Here is a 26,117-nt window from a genome sequence, read left to right on the forward strand (position 1 = left end):
GAGTGAGCCAACGCGTTTTATAGCCGACCCAGCCATTGTCCTAATCTAGAAACGGCCCGGTTAGCTTTAGCTTAGCGTAGTCGCTGTAATCTGGCGATTCCAGCTAGCATGTCGTTGCAAAAGTGAATCAAATAACTCAAGATTTTATTATTATTATTATTATTATATTATTATAATTTTATAATTATTTCTCGTAACCTGTACATTCATATCGAGTACAAATATCAATGCAAATTAACACGAAGGAATTTACTAGACCAATTTAGATTTGGAACTATTTTCGGGCATAGCACCGGCAAAGCACCGCTGCCAGGCGCAAAGACATCACGCAGCATCTGAAAACCCTCAACTTCCGGCATACACGAGCGTGACTACCAAGTTCTCTGCTACTAGGCTGACACTGACAGGTGGGCTTTCTCTAAGAGTTCTAATGGCGATGAATATGGAAGATTACACGATAGACGAAGATGATGACTTCAACTACCAAGATCCAAGACCCTACCTTTTCGAACCTGAGTTCACTGAAGAGGAGTTGCGAGCTTTGGATCTGGGAAGAGAGGACGTTGCGACTAGTCAAGGCGAGTCGGATGAGAGAACGAGAGCAAACAGGTGTTGTGAGTGTGGAGTGTGCCAACCCATGCCGACTGAAATGGAGTGTTTGTGCTGTGCAGAGTGGGATAAAATACTGCCATCGATGGTGGGCTGTGTGATGTATTTGCGCCTGGCAGCGGTGCTTTGCCGGTGCTATGCCCGAAAATAGTTCCAAATCTAAATTGGTCTAGTAAATTCCTTCGTGTTAATTTGCATTGATATTTGTACTCGATATGAATGTACAGGTTACGAGAAATAATTATAAAATTATAATAATATAATAATAATAATAATAAAATCTTGAGTTATTTGATTCACTTTTGCAACGACATGCTAGCTGGAATCGCCAGATTACAGCGACTACGCTAAGCTAAAGCTAACCGGGCCGTTTCTAGATTAGGACAATGGCTGGGTTGGCTATAAAACGCGTTGGCTCACTCATCCAACTCTAGGGACTGCGGGGAGTGACCCAATTTAGGGGTGGCGTATTCCTTTAAGTGACCTAATGGTTGGAACAGACGGAGTACTCAGCAGAAAACAACAGTATTCACCACCAGTCATATCTTGTTTTTGTGTCTGTAACACTTTACGGTGTTAAATGTTACGGTGTAACACTTTATGGTGTAAGGGTACATGAATTATCATGAATTAGTTAATGAGTTATGCATTAATTCATTCCTTTATATCTTATGAATCATCAGGAATTGATCTTTCACGACCTCATGCATGAACAACACAATAGCTTGAAGTCTATTGGTAATATTTAGTGTCCCACTCTACCCCTGAGTGAAACAGTGAACAAGTGAAACCCCACATACACTGTATTTAATTGCAAAGAAAGTGATTTTCACAATTACTTTCAGAACTTTCTAATGGATGCTACTATTTTATTAGCAAACGCATTATCTTTCTTGTAAGTAAAGTTAAAGGTGTATGCGATGTTGGGTAACGTCACTTCTGTTGACGTTCAAACAAAACCGAGAGCTAGCTTGCTTCTCCCTCCACCTCCCTCCCGTGCAATTGAAACTTTCCTAAATGCGCATCTCGTACGTTATTGGCTGGAACAGTTTGTTATGTTTTTATGGTCCAGGCTGGACCAGGTTGTTTTTGTTGCAATTTTTGGAGCCTGGGCTGTTCACAGAGACTGTGTTTTTTACAGTGCGGGCAGCTAGCAGATGGTGAGGTGCTGTTTGCTGTATGTGACTTGCTGTATGTAATTTGAGGTGATGTTTGCTTTATGTGACTTTTTTTTGTATTCTACAGGCTTATCAACAAATGATTGACATATTTTTCAGAACATCCCAATTACCAGATGAATAATATGAGCAACGGAAAGCAAAACATCTGCACATCACTTTAGTTGCTGACAAAAAAATCAGAGCATTTCAACAGCTGATAGTTCTCACCTAATTAAAGTACTGTAGGCACCTGAAATCAAAGATTATCTCAGAAAATGTATGTTGTTAATCATTACGTAATTTAAAAGTTGTGACTTCACACTTCTTACTTTTCTCTGCAACACACTTTCAAAACAGAAACCTGATGACAGAGATGAAAAGACAAAGTAATGAAAATGTCTTTGAAGTCAGAGATGGTCACATGGGAATGGAATGTGTCTTCCTGTTTCTGAGAGTGTCATAATTGCTTTGTATTCAAGATGACACTCCATACGACCTCTTTTTCACTTCAGTGGTTCTACCCTGGCCACATTTCTGAAACGAATACAGTTATCTAGTACAAGTTCAGTAACTAATGCAGTTATCCTCCCAATAGGGATAAACAAACAACAGCATATGGGTCACACAACAGCTCTTACATGAGCTTGATGGTGGATGAGGCGGCAGAGAGAAAAACAGGCCTCCGGAGAACTGCCATGATAAGTGTCATTTTAAATGCATGCCACTTCCCCTGCCAAGCAACCAACAGATGTTTCAGTACACAAAATTATGCTTTGAATTGATTTTAGCATTCAGGTCAGGAAGATGACATTATTTTTTTCCAAATAATGCAGGTCTGGACTGGAATAAAAATGCTACTGACCCTGTTCAAAGTCCGTTTCTATCCAGGTTAGACGTGCGAGGAAGTGTCGAGCAAGCAGGCATAAAGAATTCAATCTGTTTGAGTGCTTCATAACTATTCATTTTTCCCCAATTGGTGCAATTCATTATCTGTCCATTTTCAAGCATTTATCAGAGTCATAACACTGGAATGAAGTGGGTCAGAGTTTGTGGAGCATGTCGATGGAGCTTTACAAAAGAGCTCTTCTAGTGGGATTTTAGTGCAAAAAACTCCGCAGCATTTGTCTCCACTGTCATAGTTTGCCTCTTTATTGAATTGTATCTCATAAACTCGGCGCCCTTAAAACAGAACATCATTATGTAGAATGTTATTCTCATGCATCTCATAAACTCTGCGCCCAGAACATCATTATCTAGCATGTTATTGTCATGCATCTCATTCTGTTCTCTCAGCTTCGAGTGTCTGACCTTTCTGGCGCTAAATGGGAGACATTGGACTGCATATTCAGCTAATGTCGCGGAAAACATTATTGCCGACTCACCGGCATTTGCAGTGCCATTTAACACGATAATGATTTAAAGCCCCGGTGTTTACCCCCCACACCGTTCCTCAGTTACCATTCTCCATCAGCTCCCCACTTACCCCTTGTCTTGAAAGTCTCAGCCTTGTTGTAAATGTTATTCCACTCAGAAACGTTTCGGAGCAAGTCCTGGAGAGACGGTTTATAATGCCAGACTTGCATTAAAGACAGACTTGCATGTGTTTGTGCCAGAGCACAAAAACAGCTTTTAAAATTCAAATGAAGGTCAGGGACGATTCTGTGAGGACACATGGAAAAAAGGATAGACAGGAAAGTGTGGGAAAGAGGAAAATGAATAACAACCTGGGTAATACAGTATCTCAAAGATAAATCGCAGTGGATTGTCCTTGAGACCATCTTGTCAGATGTTTCTTTGTGATGTTGAGGAAATCCAATGCAGGTTACAGAAACACAACTGATTATAGTGCAGCTTTTATTATCAGGAATGTTATTATGCCACACCCTTTAGAGTGAACAACACTCCACCACTGTGCCAAATCAACCACAGAAAATATCTTTAAAACAACCTGATCCATGGGATTTATTAACATAGAGACATACAACATAACCAGGGAGGTATTACAAGTATGTGGTTAAGTTACAAACCTGGGTATGTTAACTCAGAGTAAGTGGTAAAACCTCCTACAACAAGAGCCTTATAGCATTTTTGTGTTAGCCATATAGCTCTTCTATTGAGGAGGTTTACCACTTACTCTGAGTTAACTTACCCAGGTTTGTCACTAAACCATGTACTTGGAATACCCCCAGGACACTAGTTCAATGCTACAAAAGACTTAAAGGCCAAACACAACAGCAACACAAAATCCCAGGCTGAGAGGGACAGAAGCCCCAGCCAGAGGTCCTCCAGCAACCTCTCTCAGTAACAGGCAACTGAGGCCTCTAACTGCAGCTTCATCACCTGGGCCAGAATCAGCTGTAGCAAAACCTGAGCAGAACTAGAGAGGACAGTAGAGGGACAAACAGCACAAGGAGCACGTGCAGCCATGAGAGAACTAATACATGCAAAAATGCAATGTAATCAAGGCTCAATGTGAGATGGAGGAAGACAGACATGCTGACAACTTGGAGCACTGACCTTCGTTGTGTTTCTTTGAAGAAAGGATCAGCCTAAAGTGTCTGGTGGCTAATGCAAACTCTATACACACACACACACACACACACAATGTGATCAGAAGGGCATGGATAAACTAATGAGTATGAATGCTGCCATATGGTGCTGAGTTTAACATCTGTGAAGGGTTGGAGGGATAGAGAAGGTGAACTCTATAAGTCTGCTCTGCTGCCAGCTCTCTCTACACTACACTCTCTCTTTCTTTCTTCTCCATCTCTGAATCATTCTCTCTTTATTTGTATACCCTCTCTCCTTCCTCTTATTTTCCATCTCTCTCATGCTCTGAATCACTTGCTCTTTCTTTTTATCTACCCTCCTTTCTCCCTCCCCTCTCTCTCTCTCTCTCAGGCTGCCAACAGAGAAGGCCATCCAAAGGTCAGGAAGGCAAGTGTAACTGATGTGCTTCATTTCTATGCTAACCCATGTACATCCCATTCACTCATACAGCATACAGTTCTACAGAGGAAACTAAAGCATAAAGCATCTTATCAGTTTACAGTATGTGCACCCTGGGTATTGAACACGCCACTTTGTGGTATTAGGGATCTCTGCCAGCAGTGGTCTGTGGCATGTGTTTCGACTAACAGTCCCATCCAAAAGCCAGCTGAGTCTGAAATGACCTGGCTATGATCTCCAAAACACATTAGCTAGCGAGCCTTACACAGACACACACACACACACATACACAAACAAGGCAAAATGAAACATCCAGGGCAAAGACGAGAAATATTCAACACGCAGACTTCCAAAATGATGCAATGGCAAGCATGAAACATACAATCTGCTCTACACCTGCCTGCCACAACAACAGCAACTGAGATGAAGGCAAAACAGTAGATTAATGTACTAAAAATATAAATTTTCCAATGAATGTCACATTTGCACTAGTAATGGATCAGTGTGTGCTTACTTACAGTAATTGCTTATATGTTATGTTAAATTACACCTTTAGATAGCTCTTACATTATTTGAACTGTCTGCCTCAAATTGCAATTAGCTGATGTTGAGTAAATGGTGTAGCTAAGTACTGATTTTTCATATGACACTACCAGTAAATGGTTCCATAATTTAAGTTAACTGATTGTGGATGATTAAGTGTGTTTTACGCATTGCCTCCCAGTCTGTGGCACTCTGGTGGGCTGGTTGGGTGATGATGCACTTAAGTAGAGAAGAATCATCTTTTAGAATATTTTGTTTTAGAATAATCTTTTTAAGATTATTCAGGCTGTGTCTTGTGGATGATATGTACAGTATATGCTGTGTTTGTATGGCTGCTAGAACACTGAACATCTATCTATCTATCTATCTATCTATCTATCTAGAGAGCCAGTGGAACAGATGGGTTGACCATGAGGCCTTGTCCATGCTTTGTCCCCCCATCTCTACCTCTCAGCTTCACCGCTCCTTCCTCCAACACAGTCTTCAGAGTATCCACTGCACTTCAACATCTCAAGGCCTTGCAAGACAACACCGCATAGAGCTCAGGTGGTAGAGCATAATGACAGAGAGATGGTTTACAAGAGCCCAAAGGTCCAACCCGTCCATCCTTTACATGCTTTGTTAACACATTTTGACTAAGGTGACAGTGGTGTGCTATAGGGCTGAAAGTAGTGAGCCAGCTACCTACAATGCATGCAAAATAATAGAGCACTGCACAATGCACATAGCACTGTTGGAACTGAAGAAGAGTTTGCCAGCAAATCAGCTCGGTTCTTTTGATGATATAAATGAGTTGGTGATGTTTTGTAAAAGCGTTCTGTCTTACATTTCCGTGGGGTGGTTGCCAGACCATAACGGTACATACTGTGTAATCTGTCACATATATCAATACAGTTGCTCAGCTCATGAGCAGCTAGCCAGCTACTTTGAATAACAAAAACAATGGATGATACCTGTAAAACTCTTTACATTAATAAAACCCACCAAGGGCAGTGGAAGTGTTGGCTAACTGTTGCAAATACTTAAGTGGGCAACACTGTCATGTTCTACAGGCAGGGCTGCACTTTAGGGTGAAATGTGTTTATTGACCTTCTGTTTTTTTTGGAAGACTGCCATCATGTTGCGAGACGCTTTAACTAATGACTGATGGATAATGAGAGAGAGAGACATAGGCCGACTAAAGCCTGCCCACAGAGAACTGATAGGTAGGTGGGTAAAAATACCACACAGAGAGACCAATCAGGATGTTCTCCCTGTCATTATCTCTCGTCACTCGTTCTCTTTGTTTGTCACACTCCCAAAATATTTGCTGGGTTGCCAGAGACTGTAGATAAGGTGCGAGCATCAGGGAGCCGCTATCCATAAGCATGAGACTCACACAGCTTCTGGGAGAATTGGGATATCTGATAGAAGTCTGTTCTGTACACTATAGTGGGGGGAGGCTTTCCACGTTTGCACTCCCTGTACAGAGCCAAACTGCCAAATGAACCATAATGAGGTAAATAGTAAAAAAACTGTCTTGACAAAGTGAAAGTGGTCCTGACTGAAGTAAAAATTGCTGCATATTGGTGTTGTAAAGGCTCTTTCTCTGCATTAATTATAATTTAGCTAGCTTTGCCATGGCAAATGCACAGACAGCTATCTTGAACAATAGCAAATCATGTCAAGTGTTTCTGAGTGTCTATTCATAATCCATTCGGCCACTTGTAGGATAGCCTACCATCTCCATCGGCCAAGACAAAATGTCTGCAAGACAAGTAGAGATAATACAGGTCTATGAACATGCCACATGTCCATGCTGACACAGTGGACCCTGTCTATCTTCTGACAATAAATGTAAAGAACATGTGGCAGTTTTGGATCAATGCTTTTCTAGACCAGAGAAATATATGAAAGATGTCAAGGCATGTCAGACCATCTCAATGGTGACTGACAGGCCTCAGACTCCAGAGGAGGGCGAAGCCAATGAATATATACAGGATATATTCACTCTTTAGACTGTTTACACTTTCTAGGGGGTGAGAAACCCACACAGCCCCCAGTAGTTATTGCTGAGCCTGAATCCTAACTGTAGGCAAACTGGTAACTGATTGCATGCCTCTACAACACCAGGTCAGCAGTTTGGTCTTTCTTTTTGAAATGATGCTAAGGATACCCAAACCCACAAGAGATACTAAAACATCTCTTTTTTGTTTTGGTTGTTTGCCTACTTTTGAGGAAAGAGCATACTTTGAGCTTTTGAGCAAAGAGCAAACTTTAGCATACACTTCTTTTGTACTGAGGCATGCTTATTTCTGTGGCAAATATGGTGAAGTAACTGGTAGAGGGAAGATACTAGCAAAAGCTAAAGGTCAGATTGTTCATAGTTGGCCTAACGAATATCTATAACTTATGTGTTCCATATGTCCCTTTGTGTAATGAGAATGGATGGATACATGGTGTGGTCAGAGGCGGTCATGCTTACATAGAGAGTGCTATGCTATTCTGGCATTGCAGTAGACTGTTACATAGAGAGTGCTATGCTATTCTGGCATTGCTGTAGACTGTTACATAATGAAGCAGAAGGTGTTTGCCAAAAGACTAAGAGCCCAATTCCCATACGTATCTAAGATTAAACTTTGTTTTTTTTAATGGACATCTCAAGTTCTCTTTTAGTTAAATTTAAAGATCAAATTGTCTCTGGGGTGCCAGGTAATATTGGCTGCCAATTTGATATTAAGCCAGTTACAGTGAGACTAGCACATAAATCAAACAACACAAAGTTTTATAAAAGTCAAATCATATATTGTGATCATTTTTAAATTAGACCAAAATATTCATACACAATTTAAGTAATCAATAAATCATTCAACAGACAAACTAAAATTCTGTGTAACAGTAGAAATTGAATAATTTGCCCCCATAATCCAAAAATATATAGATCTATTTGTACAAAACAAGAAAGTCTGTTTGGATCAAAGTCTTGGAAGGGAAGTGAGTTGTGGAAAAGGTTGTATAGTTGTATACTGGCGGATGGGAAAGTGAACTGAGTGAGATGAGCGTAGAGTGTTACCAGGGAGACCAGCCAGGGGAACTGCAGAGTAGGCCTATGATTTGAACAGGGATCCTAGCAACATCTCGACAAGAGAAAGGAAACCCTCATGGCATACTGCCGGTCCATTCTGTTGTGCGTAATATGTAGTGGTTCGCTACATAGTCCAGGACTAGGCTTAATCATTTACCTGAAGTTGATCAGATCATTTACTATTGATCAATAACAATAATAACATTCAAATCTAACCAATTGAGTGGCTGCAAAATGGGTTGTATGATTGGTCAACACCTTGGTCAATCATTGTATGCTCATGGTCTGGCCATCCTTTCTCCATATATTCTTTCTGAATATGTTCTAAATATGGGGGGGATGATGACAGAAAGATAGACACACATTGTACACAAAGCCATGCAGGCAGAACACACACACACACACACACACACACAGAGAGAGAGTAGCTGACTGGTCCAAACTGGTCCACTTTGAATTCAGTTGTCACACATACTTTCAATGTTTGTGTGGAATACCCAGGGGCGCAGGCAGGGTTCTAAATTAACACCCGCCAACCCAAATGCGGGTTAAAATTTATTTTGTCGGGTGTTAATAAAAACTTACTAGCCAGTTTGGCCGGTGATGCATTAGGCATTACATGCATGATACATAAGGCTCTGTTTTCGGTCATATATCCCCCGGCAGTACTTCCTACATTTTCCATGACCACGTAATGCTACGTCGGCTGCACACAGTTTGCAGTGAAACCAGCGCGAGAGACCATGGAAACGAACGGAGCGTCTATCAGAAAACACAAGGAATTAGAAGAACGAACGGAGCCAGAGCAGGGAACATAGACTGAAAGAGGAGGGAGTTAGCCAGTAAAGTAAAGTAAAAAGTAAAAAGTAACTATCACATTTACATAACACAAATGCATAATGCATTACGAAATATTAACACAATTAACGCATTGTGTTTACATATTTCCTTTGTGGGGGGCTGATGTCATGTAACGGAGGCCGCAAAACCTGAAGCAGCAAGATCGTTTATTTTATTGTCTATGGAGTTAGCTGAAGATGGAACGTGAGGAGCTTGTAGGCGAAAATTTTCAGTTTTAAAAAGGTAGCCTGATCAGTTATCACCACCACCACACGCATCACGCACTGTGTGTAGGGCACCAAGAGACAGAGGAGGGACCAACATTTAGCCAATAAATAGTAGCTGTACTGCAAACTGTTTTTCACTCTTGTTAGAGAAAGTATACAATGTCAACATGCACCAACAGCATGTTACATAAAGATGATACTTTCCGGGTCCTCTCTATAAAGATCTAACTTGAACATAGGCCCTATGCTACTCCATTTAATTGAGAACGCATCTGAGTGTGCAGGAGAGGGAGAGAAAACGAGTGGCAGGTTATAGCTGGCTTGTCATTGTTGATGATAATTGATATCTCCTTTTTATTAAGTTAAGATTAAACTAAATGTGCCAGTGGTTGGGACAGACTTATGGGGGCGAGAATAGGAATGAAGCAGGGGATGAGGATATCGACAGAGAAATAGATAGAGATCCCAAACATGAAATGAAGTGAAATGCACTTTCTGTGTATATTTTGTGGTACAGTACGTATTCATGCCAACAATGTTAATACAATGATCAAATGCATTCAGTGACACTCATCTCATAAACTCATAATTCTCTTATTTTCACCGGATTGGCTAATAGAAATTCTGATTGGCTAGTAACTTTAGAAAGTTACCAGCCACATTGGCTGGTGATCAAAAAAGTTAATTTAGAACCCTGGGCGCAGGAGGCACGGGGGACGTGGGGGATATGTCCCACACAGTGCTGAAGAGACGGCCGTCGCCCCCCTCACTTTTGATAAGGAAAAAAAGCCTTATAGGTACGCTAAATAAATAATATCCTATAGGGTTTGCGCTATGTAAAACTCCTCATTAACAGCATCACATCACTAACCACAGCCATCTACAGTACTGTAAGACTGCACAATCTCATATTCACTCTGTTGGATATCTGAAGCCAGTTTGTCTATAACAACCATCATTAGAGATGCGTTTCGTTTGGAGCGGCATACTGGTAAACTATCAAAAGCATAACATTTTCGGTTTAGTTTGGGATCTAATTTACTTTTGGACTGTTTGATTATATTGCTAAATGTTGGGACTGATGGGCACTGAACTCTGGGAGATATTTGATGGTTCACTGTTATGTTTCATGCAGTTGAAAAAGTGTCAGGATTTCTACCGCTGTTTATTGCGAGACAAGGCAGCCATTCATTGAATAGGAGTTGTGCTGTAATAGAAACCTTTTTGCGTAGCCAAGTAGCCTAAATTGAGGGGGCCACTCCCCCCCCCCCCGTGCTGGGCCCCCCGAACCGCAAAAAAGCAGTTTTTCCTAAATAACTACCGTGGCACTGAGGATGAAGAATCTTTTATGGTATGTTGGTCTCAAGGGCCCACATCAATCTGGCCCATAATCACTCATTTGTGATTTGCACCCCCCCGGTAAAAAATGAAAATGCAATATTATTCTGCTTTAATCGCCCCAATCTTCAGTTAAGATGTTCAGAACTGCACCAAATTTTATGTGTATGATTGACCTGGCATTCTCTGGGGGTATGCCAAGTTTCGTAGAATTGCATCCATGGGGGGGGGGGGGGGGGGGGTCTAAAAAAAATTAGGTTATGTGTACATTTAGTGACTGTACACTCATTGGCCTGCAGATGGCGGTGCACACATATACACATGCACACACACACAGGCACCCACATACTATCGGTATTAGAACGGCCGATACATAATTACAAATTCATGATGATGATGATATTCATCATCATCATCATGGCTGCATTTCCAGTATTGGCGATAAGTAGTCGTTTGTCCACTAGATGGCGCGTCGTTGCAGTGAGACGTAATTTTGTTGGAAGTTAAAAGTGGGTTGGAAAAACAATGGACGCTTCATACAAGGAGTGTAGTTTACCGCAGAGAACGTCTAGTAAGGATAGGATGATGTTCACATGAAATGTAATTTCCATTTCTTCTTGAAGCCGAAATAAATCTGAGGATGTTTATCGGACATGCTTGGTTTTTACTGCAGGTACGTTAATCTTATAATATCAATAAGGACCTAGGTAATGTTACCGTTAGCGTTGGTTGAGTGATGGAGGCCAATTTGATTGATTGCATTTGTAGAAAACTATAAATGCGGTTATACCAAGCAAATTGATAGTAGCAATGTAATTGTATCTTTCGACTGTCATTTGTTGCACGTGCTACAAAAATCATTCTGTGCAATGGAAGATTTACCAACGTTACACCGGTCTGATACAGTTTTGCCTATACATGCGTGAGACTGAGACGCCTGTTTATTTTGTTTTAAGTGCGTGCAGGGTGTGAGAGGGGAATCGATGTGCTTTGATTCCAGCTTGGTAGTTGTAGTCTGTGAAATTAAAAGTGTGTGTGAAGTATCCAATGACACCTTCATTTCATTATGGCTGCTTTAGCAACACACCTTAAGCTACTGTGTAGTGAGTCCCATTTAGAAGTGGCTACTTCATTCGCGCTTTCCTTGACTCATGGAAATGCGTGAATTTTATTACAACTTTTCGCCACGATATGGCAGTTTAAGTCCGCTTGATACTGTAAGTCGTAAGCCATTGGTTTCCAAAGGAGATTTTATTTGTGTCACCAGCATAGCCTATTGACAATTTATGTTGTAAATAGGCCTACCTTATAAGCCTACCTGTAGCTTAGGGAAGCTAAAAGCTTTCTATTAGGATTTGGTTTGTTAGTTACAGTTTTGTCATAACTCCCTGATGCATTTTTGCATTTAGAATAGCCAGAGCGTGGATCTCTCAATCGGAAAATTAAACAATATCGGGTGCCTATGGACTAGGTTGGGTGAACCCAGCCTGATCTGCCCGCTATTTATTTATTTATTGAGCTTGGTCTGGTGAAAGCCAGACTAGCCATGGACCTCAGTTACACAATGCAAGGGAACATGAATCAGCCTATATTTGCACGAACAATAACGGACAACAGCTCTTCAACTTTGGCCCGTTAAAATGTGTATGAACAGTCTAGCGACGCATTTCATCAAGGCCCATTTGGACATGTCAGTTATTTGCACCACTGGTTAGATGTAAAACAGCATTTCGTTTCAGACTACTGTTACTTAATTTGTGCATTAACAATAAAGTATTACATGAACTAAAGATGACTAAAATCTTATGAAGAAGAAGAAACATTCACAAAAAATCCATCCATCCAAAAATGACCTTTGTTTTTGATAGCTGTTGAAAACGGCATGGAACTGACAGAGATGTTTTTGTTTATAAATAAATAAATAAATAAATAGCATTATGCTGATACCTTTTGCTTTTCCCAAATGCAATGTAGCCTACAGGTGTAAGTGACCTTTCATCAATCCAGTTGCAATGGATGAACTGTGATGAACTGCCCTACTTGTGATTGTTTAGAGATTTTAAAGGTTTTATAACAATGCTACATCTTCTTTGGCTATTCTACAATCTATTCACCTTTTCAGCACCAGTAGGCTACTTTCTGTGCAGCCACACACACACACTCAGGCATGCCAAACAAGCATACACAAAAGTTTCAAGAGTGGGGGATGGAGTAAAATATGGAGACAAATTGAAGTGTGATTTATTTTCGCGGAACGGCTGTATAGGACTGAGCGGTAGTCATATTTTGGTCCGCTATGCGGTACATCTAGTTACTGATGGTGTTTCTATATTTTGCTACCATTTTGCTGCTAGAAACAACTTTGGCAATTATGGTTGAATTAATTTTAGAAGGTCAAACGTACTCTATAACAATTTTATGCAAGTCACTAACATATTTATGCCACTTGATGGAACTAATAATGAGTAAAAACAAAAAAGGAAGTTTTAGTGAAACTCCATCCAGTTGGAACAACACGACTCAAACACAAAAAAAAGCTTATGAACGTTTTTATTTTTTTCGTTCTCTTTCCTCTACCTGTGTCTTTCGGACATTGTTTCTCTCATTGTTTTTCTGTCTTCTCTCTTTTGACTATTTGAGTTATCCTCCCTATACCCCCCTCATACTTTAATTTACCCACCCACCCCTTCCTCTCTCTCTCTCTCTTTACCTTTCATTTCCCTTCTACTTTGAATATGTTTCTCTCTGTTTAAATGTACCATCAACATACTTTAAGTGGAATGTAGGATGCTGTGAATATTTAATCTGCTTCCAGCATGATTCAGCCAGCAGGATTCATACACAATGCACTCAGATTCACACTATGTGCTGAAACAACTGGTGTGCAGAATAATATTTTCTACAGTTAGGGACAATGCAAAAAATGGAAAAAGTAGATACAAACGTCCTCATTTTTTTCTTTGTTCCACTCTGAACAGCACTGCAATACAAAGTTAAAAGGACCACAAAAACACACACACACAGACAGACACCCCAACTCTCTCTCTCTCTCTCTCACTCACACACACTCTTTCTCTCTCTCTCTCTCTCTCTCTCTCTCTCGCGCTCATCCCCCGGCAGCACATGGAACTTCACTTCAGTTGAAATCACAATTCAGAATTGGGGATTTGGGTGGCTGACCTGTCTTGAAGTGAGGGAGGGAGGATGATGAAGGTAATGATGAAGAGGGAGAAGACTGGGGACGCTGAGCAGGCCCACATTTATCAACACAGAGAACAGACTCAGAGAGAGGGAAGGAGGGAGAGGGAGGGAGGGAGAGAAAAAAGGGAGGGAGAGGGGGAGAAAGATAGAGAGGGAGGGAGAGGGAGATGGGACGGTAGGAAGGAGGATTGTGCCCACACATAAAACATGAAGAATGTCTTTCATGGCAGTAGTGTTAATCTTTCTCTCTCTCTCTCTCTTCATCACTGTCCCACCTCAATCTTGTTTCTATTCTCTGTTTCTGTCCCTTTATTTTTCTCTCTCTCTTTCTCCGCGTAACTTTATCTGTTTCTTTTTTATTCCCTCTCAGCCTTGCTTTTTGCTTCCACTCTCTCCCTCATCTCTCATCTCATCTCTCCCTCTCTCTTTCTCACCCTGATATTTCTCTCTCATTCATTTCTCCCTTCCTCTCTTTCTTCATCTCTCTCCTTCACCCTCATCTCCCACTCTCTCTCTCCCTCACCCTCATCACTCTTTATCTCTCACACCCTCATCACTCTCTCTCTCTCTAAGGATCAAGTATAATTATTCCAAATGATCCGGTGATATGGAGACGCGGTGAATTGTTGCTGGATTTTTTAATTATATGAACTGATCGCTTGACTGATGCTGCTTTTTGCTTTCCTTTGGCTTGTTGTATTCATTTGCTTTGCTTTGGTGGTTTTGTGTGTGTGTGTGTGTGTGTGTGTGTATGGGGGGGGGTTGGACTTACATATGTGGTATAATAATACAGATAAAATGTAAAATGAAGAAGTGGTAATAGGTAATAAAACTTAAAATAAGTGATAAATAAAAATAATAGGATAGGTAGGTCTGTGCCTACCCCTCTCAACTTCCAGAGAGTGCTCCCTAAATCTGTAGGAGGTTAGAAGTTTCTTTTTTTATATAATCTTCGATATTTGTAACATATGGTTCCAATTCATAATTTGTTCTCTGTCTCTCTCGGTTCATGCACGCTGAAACGCATGCACATACAGCACAGGCCTGCAACACATCTCTGACTGACATCTGCAGACATCACCTATACGCCAAACATGCACAAACAGGTGAGAGAGAAGAGGCGCAGGGAAAGGGAAAGAGCCTGTGATATGCAATGGTCTATGTCTGCCTCTATCCCAGCATGCTATTATCTCTCTTTCTCTCCTCGTTACTCTCTCTGCTTCTATCGCTCTTTCTCTCCATTTCTTTCTCTGTATGTCATGTTGTCTCTGTTTTTTTGTTTACTTTGTTGAATCTTTTCTCATCCTCACCCCTCAGGAGTTGTAGAGGGGGTATTAGCGTCTATCTGCATGTGTTCTGAGACATTGGTCCAGTGCACTACCTATTTTTGTAGAATGCAGAGAGGGTTCCCATATTTTGGTCCTTCATAATGCAGATGATGTAATTTGGTTTTCCTTAATGGTTAATATTGTGTGGCAGTGGCCTGACTACTTCTTATTTCTGTCTCTGTGACTGTTAACTACAGAACCCCAGAGGTGTCATTGCAAGATCTACACTTCTACCTTAGCTCACCTGGGCTTCGACACAGCACTGTACTTCCCCATGCAAGATCTGTAGTCGTTGACAAATAAAAAACAAAAATTAAACCCTAAGGTCAGACAGGTTGTGAATCTGCCATTATTCCTTATTTCTGATTTGTAATTGATTTGTTGACAACAAGACTGTCGAAACTCATTTTGAATCGGGGATATCTACACTGTCAGTGAGATGGAGAATGAGATGATGGATGACTTCTGAATTCTACATGCTCCCCAAGACTTATTCTTAGACTCCAACTCATCTCAGACCTTCAGTCATGGTCAAACTAATATAGTGTCTGCAAAAACAAGAAAAGAACTGAACATATGTTTGTCCTCTTGAACTCACTATAATCTTTGCTGAATAATTGTATAGAACAGCAAGGAAATATTCAATAGTTGCATATACAGTATAGTTATTTGATTGATTGGTTGTAGATGCAGTATTTTCCGGAGGTTAACTGTCTGATCAATAACACCTGGGTCACTATGACTCACGTAGTACACACGTTAAGCTAACACATTCTTATCTCCCATTTTAAGAGGCTTTGCTTGAAAAGCATCTGCTGTATTGACTGTAGCTACAGTACAGTATATTAATCTTCTGCCAATGGTATTTCCCATTATTACTGTAAAGGTCACATAATAAATCTGTCACGATCAGATAACAATACCTATAAAACTACTTAGCACACACTTATCCCAGTGGCATCTGAAAATCCATTAGAGTAGGCTAAATCTGTTGCTGAGTAATCTACCTATCAATTACCACAACTGAAGTTCATCGGAACGGTTTCATTGGTACACATGACCTCATGTGAGGGTTGAGAAAATGACCTTGGATAACCCAGAACACAGCGCTGGATTTGAGTGATATTTAATCAACTATACAAATTCTGCATGGGATTGGATTTGACAAGGCAATCCAAATCGGACAACAGCAACAGGTGCACCCTGTGAGAGATAAAATGTGTGTTACTGCATGTGTTTTTTTTCTGACGTGACAGAGATGGAGATTCTTTATCTGACTCGGGGCATATACGACCCCTGGATGCCCACTGTCTGTCCGAGAGGGTTATGAGGCTTTTGTGAAAAGCCATCGTCACAGCAGGGGTGGATTTTAGAGTCTGTACCCAACTGCTTAAAATAAATGAACAGACAAACAAACAAAGTAAACAAACAAGCCTTGCTGTGGTTGGGGCTTCCACGCTCACACACTGCAGCTCAAAAAACAGCTCTTGCTCCTTTTTGTTACGGTGTCTTACCACTGAAAGAACTTGTTTCTTGAGCAACCACATTATTAACTTGACTGCATTTCCGGCGGGAACTGCGAAAGTGTGCTTGCCCTGGTCCGGTCACCAACGTGAGCAGACAGTGACATACGCTATGCTGAACCTGGCTTGATCCAAGCATTTTAACAGTGCCTTTCAGTGTTGGAGCAGTAGCAATACCTCAAAAGCTCTATTCAACTATTGCAGTAAATGCTGCTTGTTTGTCAGGATACTTTTTCACTGATTTATTTTAATATATTCCATCCCCTAATTATGTTTATTTGACAAATAATCTATATGGATTTGCTCTATAAAGACCTTATGTCTGTTTGGGATTGTTTTGAGAGCCTATTGATGTATCTCAGAATAAAGGAATGTCCACAACATTAGTGATGTTTTTTTGTGTGTGTGAATGTATGTTACTTAACTCATTGAATGTAGCTGGATACTCATGAACGCATGTCTCTAATAGCCACAATAGGAGTAATTTTAGCAACACCGTATTTTGTGTGGCCCATAACGACCCAGTGGATCATGAAAACGTGAATGAAAAATTCACATTCCTTGCTTGCTTGTTGGTACATTTTAATCCCATTCAGATTGCCACTTATCTGTGATGTAAGAGTTCAGTATAGGTTTAAGGTCTGGGGCAGGGATTTGACATTCTGTGACTTCTTCATTGAGGGCTTGCTTGGCAGCACTGTCCGCTTTCTCATTTCCCCTCAGACCAACATGGCCTGGGACCCAGCAAAAAACTACACTCAAGTTCTGGTTCTTTAGACGTTCTAGTTGATCAAGCTCAGCTTTGGCTGTACTTTTTGCCTACTGGAAAGATTTTTAATTGCAATTTAATTGAATGCAATTTACTTTTACGATTAAATAAAATTAATTTATCCCTCTCACCCATAGTTTTCTATTTATTTACAAATGTACATGTTCATCCTGCACATAGACTTATTCTTACTACTCTTATAATGTTGTTTCTGCACTACAATGACACTGTTTCCACACTGCACATAGCTAGCTGTATGTTATGTACATACAGTATCTGTTATATATTTGTCATATTGAATATCCATATTTATTCTGTTTTATTATATTCTGTTAATACACTGCATATATCTATATTATTATTTCTACTATTATAATGTTACTGCTACATCTACATACATATATTTAATTCATATTACTCTAAACCACCTTCTGTAAATCAACTGTACACTACTGTCTACATTGCACTATATTTCTTGACCTGTCTCTGTATATTTCATCACATCACATTGCATGCATACTGTAGCTACATGAATCACAGCTAAGATCCTTGGTTGCTATGAAGGCCAGTCGTTCTAAATGGATGGTTGCTATGGCCAAAGGCCAGTTATCTCTGCCGTTGTCAAGCGGGCATATCCTAACTTTATCTTATTTTAAACATCTCTATTTTACTTAGCCTACTTCCATACAGTGAGTCCCATTAAGAAGTGGACACTTCATTCGCTCTTACCGTGATTCACGCAGCAACATTATTAAATTAATCTGTCACCATATGCCTATGCCAACGTTTGCAAAGAGGAGAATCTTTTAATTTGATTCACAATGAAACGTTACATTTAATGTACATGTAAACAATGAGTAGGCTAGTTTTTGTTGTTGGTGGTGGTGTTACTGCATCCCTTAGTTATGCCTACAGTGCAAAATTGTTCCCTCGTGATTGTTAGACGCATTTCAAACATCGCGACATGAAATGCCACCACAAAACATTGTTTGTGAATCGGTCTTATTAGGAGTCCTCGCTTAAGCGGTCACAGACTCAGGTGCTACTTTTAGGGCTAAAATGCTTCCTGAATTACTCTTAGTAAAAAAAAAATAGGAGTCCTAAAGTTAAGAGTACAAGCATCTCATATCAAATGACCATAGCATTACACTAAGCAACATAAAGCCCATAACGTTACAGCAACATCTCCTCCCTATGACATAGCTAGCTAGCTTCTAGCCACACAAGAAATGAATGATGTTAAATCTCCGCTTAGCAGGGGCACATTTATGTGGACCACTACAACATGACTCATTATGTCTGTAACTCTATAAAACACTTACTTTCATAAAGGAAGCACACCATCCAGTACATACACATGGAAACCGATATTTTAGGTACTTGGCCACGAACTCAAAACGTGTCTCTCTGAAGCTCTGTTCTAGAATCTTTGCTCTGAAGTCTGTTCCCGTTGCTAGGCAACATCAAATAAACAAAATGAGAGTCTTTTCAAGGTATTAAAAGTGTACGTATGATTACGAATGGATGTGTGTGGTTAGCGTATTGCATTCATGACCAATAAAAAAAAATTTTTTTTAAAAAATGCACCCTGTTTGTCTGAATTAATGACTTAGCACATCCTGTTTTTCTGAAATAACCAGTTTACTATCTCATCAATACAGAAAAACAGCCCTGTTTCTCTGAATTAACGAGTTATTCTGATTGTCTGAATTAACAATAAAATTATCTCGTTAATTCAGAAAAACAGAGCTGTGACTTGCATGAGGTAAGTTTATAGATACCTGGACTAGGTGGTTTAATGTTTGTTTTAGGTGTTTGGTTTGGCTGTCAAACCCTCCGCAGCAAACTGAAAACGTCCGATTTAACTTGGGTTTTATCAAAGAATGTCTGTGTAGATGCATAAATATAGAACACTGCTAGATTCTAAATCGCATTCAGTATTTCGCATTTTAGCTAGCAGCTAGCTTCTATGGATGTTGGCTGTGATGCCTAGCCTACAATGCAGCCTGCATAGGCTACCGATCATTTTGTAATGTTTACGTACCACTTCATATTTATGGATGTTGGCTGTGATGCCTAGCCTACAATGTAGCCTGCATAGGCTAACGATCACCAATTCATATTTTGTTTAGCTTGTTTAGTTTACGATTAAGGTCAGGGTCCAGAGACATTTCACTTTGGCACTGCATGAACTAGTGCTAGGCTAGGGGAAATCATTAGCTCATTAGCAATGGATGCAACTCAAGCATGCTAAAGTTAGGGCAATTTAATGGCAAGTGGCGGAGACAATTACTGGAGTAGCTAGGCTGGCATCACTACTACTAGGGGTATTAGTGCTTTTGCTTTATGTATGTTGATTACTGTTACTGATTCAGAAATGTTGAGCTATGGCACAGGGAGCTACAAACTAGCAGGGGGTAACTACAACCAAAGTCCTTTTAGGCAAGTCCCTCCACTCGGCGGCCATATACCAACGTTTTATGGGCACTCATCGGGCACAGTCTTTGGGTCGAACTGCGCGTGCGCAAGGCTTCACGACACCAATCTTGCTCCAGCGGCGAGATCACAACACATGATTGGCACAATGTCTTCACAATACATCATATGATTGGCTCAATGTATTCACATGTCGACGTTTTGCCGAGGAAGGGGTGGGATATGTGTAGACAACGGCCATATTGGCGTGACAAACTAGCCCCATGCATTTCTATGGAGTATTTTTTGAGTGCTGTGTCTCCACATTAGAAAGTCTCAGCTACAACTCACCAGTATTTGCCATTTAGACGCCAGTTTATTCCAATATCATCGAAAAAACCGCCGGCTGTTATATATGTCAATCATGTTCTGCGTCTTTACATATATACCAAAGAGTGTAGGAGACCGTTCTCCGCAGCGGGGACTGAACTAACTGTACAAACTGTCCCGAGAGCTGAGACTATTGCTCCGCCGGCTACTTGATCTATATCGCTCGCATGAGAGATACTCCATTGATAAACTGTGTTCTGTCTTTGGCGCATGCACAAATTAATCCGCGTAGGGGTCTACTACGTTTGTCGATAATGTTGATAGTGTATTTATAGATGTGACCACGCTTCACGATACTGGTGTGAAGTACGTTTATATAAACATAGGATAAATATTTCACATAATCTGTAAGGTGTCTTGTATGGAGGGGTGCAATAGAAATTATGTCAACTTTGTTCAGTGTTATCATAGCATAAATGAACATGATTGTGACCGATCAGATGACGCATATTGATTGTAGCCTGGGTAATTCTGCTGCTGCTGCTCATTTTCTTACACTCCCGTTACGTCACTAAGTAGGGTGAGGGTGGGCATTGACTAATTAAGTCACCTGACATTATGGGAGCGGGCATATCTATAGGCACCTGGGGTCCTTAGGTCAGTAGCGTTTCACACATCAAATGCGGCTGTGTAAGTGGCAGTGGTTCGGGTGCGGCGTCAAGTTGAAGGGTGTGACTGAGCAGACGCCAGCAAGGCCGCTGTGAGGCAGCTCCACCAATGCTTGGAGGGGCGAGCTAATTGTGTCAAAGTTCTCCGTATGTGATCAAAGTACGCTATCTAGCACAGTAGTCACATTAGTTTGTCCTGGCTGCCTTGTTTGTAATGTGCCGCTATGTTTATCTCCCATCAGCACTTCGCTGGCTATTGTAGCCGCCAGCGAGGGGGGAAGTGTAAATGTCCAAAAGCTTGTGCTAACTTTCACCGCAACAGATCCAGACTGCTACATGGTGTTGCTAAGCTGCTGTTCTCTACACTGTATGTTTGTATGACTGGTATGGTTCTTAGACCGTGCATATTTATTATACATGTGTATTTTGTTTGCCCCTTCTAGCCTGTGGCTAGGTGTATGTAATAGCGTATAGGCCGTTCTGTGAGCCACAGGTTAGAGGGGCTTTTCTTTTACCCCTGTCTTCCCTTGTCTTCCCCTTAAGGCCCTAAGTAATTTCAGATACAGTCGAGCCTGGGTAGTGTGGGAGGCTACTGGATAGCGGGTTCCCTTAAAGTTCACTCAATGACTGGTTGTAGTGCTGTGTGTGAGCCTTAATGCCTTTAGTTAGGCTTTCCTTAGCGACAGAAGATTTGCAGTGCAGTGTATTGTGAATTCTTAGCGTGTATTACTTCAAGAAGTGCGGTCATCATTCACGTGTGGTAGTGAGCCCTAACATCCTGTTAGTATTTCATCTCTCAGCCACTCGACTAGTCTAAACTTGATGGCTGTAACTTTCCCTTCCCCCCTCCATGTGTAATTGTTTACCAACCACAGCAACACCTTAAGTATTTAATAAAGACTGTATTTTTATACTTTTCTAAACACCTGTCTTTGTACATTCATTGGGATAGAGTTCCCCTTGCTCTAATATCAGACACTACTTATCTCAAGGGGTGGCGTAGTCAGCTGTGCATTAGGGGGCGCCACATTAATAAATACATATAAAATGCAGATGGCTTCTTTGCTACTGATGCATGTTGCAGAGAAACGCTCAAATGCATGTCAATCGAAAGCGGAGGAGCAGGTGGTCACCCAGTCCTCCACACACACAACAGATCTCCCTGCATGAAACGTCCCTCTTCATTCTGCTAACATTTACAGTAGCTATTCTGACCTCTTCCTCAATTTGTCCGTGCTGGGTTATCTTCTCCTCCGTAACGTCTCTCTCCACCTCTTCCGAATCCACCTGTACTTCTATTTCCTCTGTGTCACTACACTGCACATCAAACGTAACGTCTCTCTCCACCTCCTCCGAATCCAGCTGTACTTCGCCTTCCTCTGTGTTACTACACCACATCAAAGCTGTGTTCCGCTTCAGTCTGTGCACTCGATGTCGACGGCCCTGCACCCGCTGTAACAGTCGACCTTGGGGTGAACATTTCTGTGATTTTGACAAATTTTGCTGCATCCACTTGTAGGCTTTTGTCTCGCAGCTTCTGTGCGCCCCCCTTGCGCTTTTGCGCTTCACTTTGTATTGTAATGAACGAACTCGCGGACACTCGGCGCGCAACTGAAGGCCCGACACACAATTGACAACAAAGTTTCACAATGCACGAACAAATACCCCCCAAAGTTCAGTGCCCAATAAGTAATTTAAAATAGGACTGTGGTTTAAGAAAAAAACGCATCTGCATTCATATCAACGTGGGCATAGCAGTTTTTGGTGTCTGGTCGATAATGTACAATGGAATGATGGGTCTTTTATAGGCTACACATCCTAATGTCCATGATCGGATAAAAGAAAGATGTGTCCAAATAGGCCTTTATTGTCATTAAACCATAGGCTATCTTTGATCAATTGAAATATTATTTTTTGTTTTGTTTTTAATAGCTTATAGCCAGCAAAAGACATGCAATTTGATGTGTAGGCCTAGGCCTATGCTTAAGAACTGTAAAGCCTATCAACTGCAATTTTTGAGTCGCTCCACCCAAGGTGGAACTTGCTCAAAGGTGCGTAAGGGTAGGCTATAATGCGCGCACCAAGAGAAGCGCGTTTCACAAAGAGATTATGGCCCATTAAGAATGGCGCTTCCCTAATGAAAGGAAGAAGTTTGCCCACGGCAGCCGTGCGACCAAATCGTGAGGTGTCACAATGCAACAAATGTTAATGTGAATTAGGCTATAGCCTATACGTTTTTTGTGCGCGCAATCACATGTTTTCAAAACGGGATTTCTTATTCGAATAGGCTAAGTAAATGCGATAGACTTGGACTGCGCAGACCATAAAGGTTATTATGCAAAGGTTGTCTATACCTACCTCAATTACTTCCATGCAAGTGAAGTGGATGAGATTTTTGTCCAGGAAGTCTCCAGAAAAATGGTCCAGGTCCTTAAGATCCTGAAATTCATTGATCCAATCTTGCGCATGGTGTGTTCTTAGGAATCCCCACCATTGCTCAATCCTTTGGTTGTGATTACTTGAACCGGTGATGTAGGATCTTTTGGAAAACTCATCATCATGGGTGTCTCTTAAAAACACCTGCATTTGCCCCATTACGCAATTATCGGTGCCCAGATCTGTCCTGATGCATGATGGTGTTCCGCGTCTTTTTTCTACCTCATCAATGAAATAGCCAGCGATGACCTTTGGGTTGCTGTTTGTGGAGTACGCGTGAAGCCATATGATGTTTCGCGAAAAACCATCCACTGCGCCATTGATGCAAATGCCATACGGTTTCAGTTTATCATATCCGTCGACATGCCACAAGAAGTTTGGACCAGGATTCCGGTATACCCGTCGCCTTAAACGCTTCCGTAGCCTCAGCTGCACTCCTTGAGGGTCTAATATTTGTAGCAGGTATCGAACAGTTACATGTGTGACAACCAGGCCAGCTTGGATGCATTTCAGATGCATGAATCTGTAGCCATGCAACATCCCGTATTCCTCTAGTTGTTCCACTAGGAATAGCGCGACATTGAGCAAGTTAGACTTATTTTTCCGCCTGAACAACCCCATCATCTTCAATCGCCGTCGTAGTGTAGACATACTAATTTGAATGCCATCTTTATGGAGACATGTCAACATCTCCCAGTGCCTCATTCCTCAAGTAGGAAATAAAAACAAATGAACTGGGAAGCATCCATCATTACCAGAACGCACTATCGTATGTTGCTGTTTGCTTGGCCATCTTTTCTGTTTTTCTGAATTAATGATAATTTTATCGTTAATTCAGAAAATCAGAATAACTCGTTAATTCGGAGAAACAGGGCTGTTTTTCTGTATTGATGAGAGAGTTAACTGGTTAATTCAGAAAAACAGGATGTGCTAAGTCATTAATTCAGACAAACAGGGTGCATTTTTTTTTATTGGTCATAAATGCAATACGCTTCCGTAGGTTTGCAATTAGAATAAACAAGAAATAACATTTCCAATAATTTCGCATGATAAATTACATAATATTTGCACCTTCCTTACTTGTGAAGCTCACACCGTATTTCAAGTACACTAGTGAAATGTAATACAACGTTGCCACCTAGCATTCAGATGTAGGCTATTTAACATTAACGTGACATTGCTTGCTTATTCTTTCGTCAACTCCATCCTTTTAGGAAAACAATCTTTTTATTATAGTTCCCTCTTCAATGAGCGATTACCAGCTCGTTTTTGTAACAGAGATAGCTGTTCATTGTCCCTAGGTTTACAGAAACACCCATTCATATTAATACGTAGCCTATGGAGTGCTGCCGACCACTGTTCATTACGGCCCAGAATGCCTTGCATGTCTTTACAACAAAACAACACAGTAAAACCTAAATGCCCGTAAACATATGCATTTGCATACTTGTAACATTTTTAATAATACTCTCCCATCATGATATTTAACAATAATGACAAATTTAACTTGAATACCGTCAATGTGAAAATAACTACTACGTCAGCAATAAATAGCTAATGTTCCCCTTACCATTTCAGTTCGTAAGTCCATACTATCCCATGGCAGAGCAAGGATTTCATGATTGGGCAAGGTTGCCTGGAGACATTGTGGCTGCCAAGAGACATTGTGCATACTTGGAAGGCATTGTGATAGATGTACCAGTACAACTGCAGATGTGGAAGGTGATAGTTACCAAATACGGGTGGGTGGTTTGTCAAATGCTGGAAACTTTTGGAATGTTTTCTTTTTTTTTTTTTTAGTTCAAGCACCCTCACATTGGAATCCCGAGTTCACATACAAAATTTGGTATCGATATGTGACAGTGTTCCTGTGATATGGACGACTTCCTGTTTCGGAGCTTCGCCGCCGATTTCGTTTGGCTGTGACGGGCAAAATCAAAAATCCTTCTAGGAACTTTTGTGAGGCTTGGTCCAATGATAATGTATGTCAAGTTTCGTGGCGTTCAGACCAAATTTGTGACCTGTGAAAATTTAGTTTCGCAAGTTACACCGGTACTGCCCGGACGTTTTAAAGTTGGAACGGTGTCTCTGTCTCAAAGGGCCTAGGCACAGGAGCTGGAAAAAAATTAGGGAGACGGGAATAATAAAATGAATAACTAGATTTGCGGTTCCGAGGAACTGCAAGAGTGGGTTTGATCAGAGGCATGGAACTCGGCCTCATCCAAGGATTCCAACGGTACCTCATTTATGAAAATCGTGCAAACGGATCAAAAGTTATCTGCATTAACGCAACATCCAATAAGCTAAAACGCATAAATATCGTGGTTGCTAGGGCAATCATGCTGGTTGCTATGGTGGTCACTAGGTTAGAAGGCCAGCGCCTCCTGAGAGGCCTGAAGGGTCAGTTCTGAGGTTGTTGGCTGCTGGAACCGAAAAATGGACTGCATTTTCTTAAAAGACAATGTGACTGAAGTGCGGGAAAATATAATTAGGGCTACAATAGTTTCATTGTTTTCGCATTGTTGCATGATGCTTGCATGAGAAATACTTCTCAAAACAACAGCAATTATATGGGTGGCGTTGTTTTGGGATGTTTCCCTCATGCAAGCATCATATAGAGTCATATATAGAGTATATATATGCTATTTAATTGCATAGCATAATATCATCATCATATATATGCAGTATACATCCCGCCTACCAACAACAACAGCGAT

At 41.0% G+C, this 26,117-nt stretch overlaps 1 long non-coding RNA gene across 1 annotated transcript; it reads left to right on the forward strand.

The window, feature by feature from the left end:
- Positions 1-253: 253 nt before the first annotated feature.
- Positions 254-25,092, forward strand: LOC121696258. Its single transcript, XR_006026271.1, has 4 exons — positions 254-367; positions 12,083-12,088; positions 14,505-14,510; positions 25,082-25,092. It is a non-coding gene; the product is annotated as an uncharacterized LOC121696258 (long non-coding RNA).
- Positions 25,093-26,117: the final 1,025 nt, after the last annotated feature.

Source organism: Alosa sapidissima, chromosome 21, assembly GCF_018492685.1.
Source record: "Alosa sapidissima isolate fAloSap1 chromosome 21, fAloSap1.pri, whole genome shotgun sequence".
NCBI classification, from domain to species: domain Eukaryota; kingdom Metazoa; phylum Chordata; class Actinopteri; order Clupeiformes; family Clupeidae; genus Alosa; species Alosa sapidissima.